Source organism: Haliotis rubra, unplaced genomic scaffold (assembly GCF_003918875.1).
Source record: "Haliotis rubra isolate DU_JTF1 unplaced genomic scaffold, ASM391887v1 Scf29, whole genome shotgun sequence".
Taxonomy (NCBI): domain Eukaryota; kingdom Metazoa; phylum Mollusca; class Gastropoda; order Lepetellida; family Haliotidae; genus Haliotis; species Haliotis rubra.
Window position 1 is genome coordinate 1,713,350 of NW_025766957.1, and position 5,079 is coordinate 1,718,428.

The 5,079-nt window shown below is 38.0% G+C and overlaps 1 long non-coding RNA gene across 1 annotated transcript; it reads right to left on the reverse strand.

The window, feature by feature from the left end:
• Positions 1-2,804: 2,804 nt before the first annotated feature.
• LOC124281810 lies at positions 2,805-3,206 on the reverse strand. Its single transcript, XR_006899981.1, has 2 exons — positions 3,103-3,206; positions 2,805-2,926 (listed from the first exon to the last, which is right to left on the reverse strand). It is a non-coding gene; the product is annotated as an uncharacterized LOC124281810 (long non-coding RNA).
• Between the last annotated feature and the right edge of the window lie 1,873 nt (positions 3,207-5,079).

Sequence of the window (5,079 nt, forward strand, 5' to 3'; positions counted from 1 at the left end):
TTTTAGTGAGTTTGTTTACATGCGGCTCCCAAATTTCCCGACCCGTGAACATCCGGGTTAGAATTGATCTTCGGTAACCCATGCTAGTCGTAAGAGGCGCCCAAAGCGATCGGGCGGTCAGGCTCGCTGACTTGATTAACACGTCATCGTATCCCAACTGCGTAGAAAGATGCTCATGCTGTTGATCACTAGATTGTCTGGTCTTGACTCGATTATTTACATATATCTGTAGTATTGCTGAGTGCGGCGTCAAACAACATTCAAACCAAACCCACCCAAGTTTCCCATTGAGTGGGGGTTTTTTTATGCGATCCTGTGTGCTTACTTTGGAGATTTTACGTGCGCTTTCTGGCATGACGCGCACACGGTCTGTCGGGTTTTCTAAGTATATTTCATTTAGTACGAGGATTCTGGCAGTTGTTATCCATTCGAGGGGTAGCTACACCAGTTACTGGTATGGTTACCAGTGGTGGGACATACAATCACAACACTCATTATTTGAGAACCGTGTGACACTCAGATTGGTGGTGTAATCACACTGACCATACTCTAAATAAAGGTTATGTGCATATGTACATATTTGATAATGAAGTTGTGACCAGTTTGGGTGTCTTACGAGGCGTAAGTAACAACAATCGAACGTTCAAGAATTTATAATCATGGATGAAAATGTTGGCCATGCGACTGTAGTAGGGGCAGTTGCAACTGATGGGGTAGTTGTCCCAAATATGACCATGTCCGATTGTTTAAATAACATTTTTTAGACAATATTACTATATGTGAGTGAGTGAGTTTAGTCTTAAGCCGCACTCAGCACTATTCCAGCTACATGGCGACAGTCTGAAAATAATGAAGTCTGGACCAGACAATCCAGTGATCAACAGCACACAATTGGGATAAGATGACATGTGTCAACCAAGTCAGCGAGCCTGACCACCCGATCCCGTTAGTCGCCTCTTACGACAAGTATAGGTTACTGAAGACCAATTCTAAGCCAGATCTTCACGGGTCAGCACCATATGTTGCCGAGGACAGAAACTCGTGTCCAATACAGCATTTAGTGATTTGACATACGTCAGTCTGGGGCGTAGCTGCCGTTACAGAAAAAGTCTGGGCTTACACATGATTGTTGCTAAAAAGGCTGGACAAGCCCTCAATACTATCTGAATATAAAGCTTTGCAACATATCGGACTTACACGAAAACATTGGCTTGCTACGCGCCTGTCAGTAATAAAGATACCACTGTATAAGGAAAGAAAGGCAGATCTTTATAATTCAAAGAACACATAGTATCACGAACTGACGTTGGCGAACACTGTTCAACGTTCATGTAGATGACGTACTAGACAGACGTACATATTTCTTGTATACGGATTGTACAGATAGATATAACTTTTATGAACACACATACAGCAAATAATACTGAAAATAATAAAGTTCATTTTGAAGCATTTTATTTAGCAATGACATACACTTAAAAGCACCACACTCCTTTCAATTATTCTAAAATCTATTACATACATTCCAAAACAAAAGTCACATTCATTCTAAAAATTCACATAAAACTTGTTCTGTAATGAAATAACTGGACTGTGTTTTCTCATGTTAAAGGAAAACACCATGGTGAGTGTAAGCTGGAATGGAAATCAACACTCTAGGGAAAGTTCCACATTTATGGCTAGGGGGTTGATGATGATGCTGGTGTCACCCTTCTTGTTCTGGGGAGGTAGGGGGGTCATCAGTTTTGTACACATGTACTTTGGGGTGGGGTTTGGTCATTGAATTTGTACATGACATGCAGGTGGGTCACTTACTCTGTACATACACATTATTTTGGGGGGGGGATGTCATTCAAATTATACATGCTTCTCCATCATCACCCTCCTTGCCATAAATTATGAACGGACCCTTAAATACAAAACCAGAACAGCTGAACAACAGAAGGATGCATCATAAGGTTGAGTGAGAAATGGACTGGTCAGACCAGTGATTAATAACACGAACAAAGCCCCCCTGTTGAGTACAAGGGCATGCAAACAACAAATGCGGACTTCAAGAAAACTGACTAAAACATCCGAATCTGAAATATTTTGATTCAAAATTGAAGAAAATGCCACAAATTTTAATGAAATCAAATATAAAAATGCAGGTAAAAATATATAAACTAAACAGTTGTCATATCCCATATAGGGTCTTGCTCAATACGGACCTAGCAGTTATACTACTGAGTTGAAACAGCAGGTTTGAAAACAATTTCAACAATTCAATATGTCAATTGCACATACAGACATGAAACAAATGGGTCAGCAAATATCAACAGAGACTCAAATCCAAAGATAAACCTCACTAGTAACCATGGTAGCGTAATGGAGTGAGGTTAAGTTAATCATCTAATATTTGCTAAAACCTTAACAAAGATAAACCTCACTAGTAACCATGGTAGTGTAATGGAGTGAGGTTAAGTTAATCATCTAATATTTGCTAAAACCTTAACAAAGATAAACCTCACTAGTAACCATGGTAGTGTAATGGAGTGAGGTTAAATCATCTAATATTTGTTAATCATCTAATATTTGCTAAAACCTTAACAAAGATAAACCTCACTAGTAACCATGGTAGTGTAATGGAGTGAGGTTAAGTTAATCATCTAATATTTGCTAAAACCTTAACAAAGATAAACCCACACTAGTAACCATGGTAGTGTAATGGAGTGAGGTTAAGTTAATCATCTAATATTTGCTAAAACCTTAACAAAGATAAACCCTCACTAGTAACCATGGTAGCGTAATGGAGTGAGGTTAAGTTAATCATCTAATATTTGCTAAAACCTTAACAAAGATAAACCTCACTAGTAACCATGGTAGCGTAATGGAGTGAGGTTAAGTTAATCATCTAATATTTGCTAAAACCTTAACAAAGATAAACCTCACTAGTAACCATGGTAGTGTGTCAATGGAGGAGGTTAAGTTAATCATCTAATATTTGCTAAAACCTTAATCAAATAGATAAACCTCACTAGTAACCATGGTAGTGTAATGGAGTGAGGGGCATTAAGTTAAAACATCATCTAATATTTGCTAAAACCTTAACAAAGATAAAACCTCACTAGTAACCATGGTAGTGTAATGGAGTGAGGTTAAGTTAATCATCTAATATTTGCTAAAACCTTAACAAAGATAAACCTCACTAGTAACCATGGTAGCGTGTAAATGGAGTGAGGTTAAGTTAATCATCTAATATTTGCTAAAACCTTAACAAAGATAAACCTCACTAGTAACCATGGTAGTGTAATGGAGTGAGGTTAAGTTAATCATCTAATATTTGCTAAAACCTTAACAAAGATAAACCTCACTAGTAACCATGGTAGTGTAATGGAGTGAGGTTAAGTTAATCATCTAATATTTGCTAAAACCTTAACAAAGATAAACCTCACTAGTAACCATGGTAGTGTAATGGAGTGAGGTTAAGTTAATCATCTAATATTTGCTAAAACCTTAACTAAGTCTGGTGTTTCATTAACAATTCATATGGATGTACTCAGAAAACCAACACACCTATGAGTCATAGGACCACTTCTAACTCATATTTCACAAAGGATAATATGACTTTTGGGGATTGGTTCCAGAAGAATTTTGGTGTAGCACACACTTTTACTCTAACACTGATATATTGGCCTGATGCTGGGGTAAAAAAACACAATCTTATGACTGAGACTGTAGTAAGACCATGTTAAAATATGGGGGCTACAATCATCTTACCGCTAAGTTCAACAGCACCTAGTCCAACAAAACACTCTCTAGAAGCTAAAGAACACATGACAAATTAGTGAGGGAGTATGGTTTTACACCCCTTGTAGCAATATTCCAGTGTTATCACTGCAGGAGACACCAGAAATGTGCTTCACACATTGTGCCCATATGGGGAATCAAACCCGTGTCTTTGGCAAGACGAGCTAACGCTTTAACCACTAGGTTACCCCACTGCCAAATTAACCATAGTCACAGGCTGACTGCAACTTCTCTTTAGAAGTATATATTTGATCCTGGACCAAATGTATCAAATTGTAGTCAGATGGTCGTGTGGGTGCTGATGTTGGCCTAAAAAAGAATGTGAAATGAATGAATGAAAATACAGCATCTATCAGTTTACAAAGAATAAAACACTCTGTAAAGGGTGATGGGTTGCTTAGTGGTTGAAGCGTTTGCTCATCATGTCATGGGTACAATGTGTGAGGTCCATTTCTGGTGCCATGATACTGTTGGTTAATTGAAAGCAGCCTAAAATCATATCCATTCATTCACAGCTCTCTGAAAACCGATAAGCATAATTATACAGCAACACAAATATGTCATGGAATGTAGACATAAATAGATCTATATCACTGTATAATTCACATTACCTGTAATATTGTGTCAATACCTTTACACATACTGCATAATATGTGCATATAAGAAATGCCAATTAAACATCTTTTGTGATAATTTAGGTAAACACTCTGAATATCTGATACCCCTCATGACACTTACATTCACTGATAGACTGACATAGGGACACACTAAAAGACAGTCACAGAACTCGAGGGATGATGTGGACATCGTAAGAAGGAAATGGTCTGAAGACATCTGTAACAGTACTTGATCAACATCTCTACAGATGCCTCCCATGTGTCTTGAACAACAGTACCACATGTTTGACTGTGGGCACTGCAACAGTACAATTGTACACTGGACAATCTAAAAGTACAATCATAGTGCTGACTGTGGGCACTGCAACAGTGTACACTGGACAATCTAAAAGTACAATCATAGTGCAACTGTAGGCACTGGAACAGTGCAATTGTACAATCATGGACAATCTAAAAGTACAATCATAGTGCTGACTGTGTGCAATGTAACAGTACAATTGTACACTGGACAATCTAAAAGTACAATCATAGTGCTGACTGTGCAATGTAACAGTACAATCATGTCGTACACTGTGGACAATCTAACAGTCTACAATCATAGTGCTGACAACAGTACAATGTACAATCAACAGTGTCATAGTGCTGACTGTGTGCAATGTACAATCTAACACTG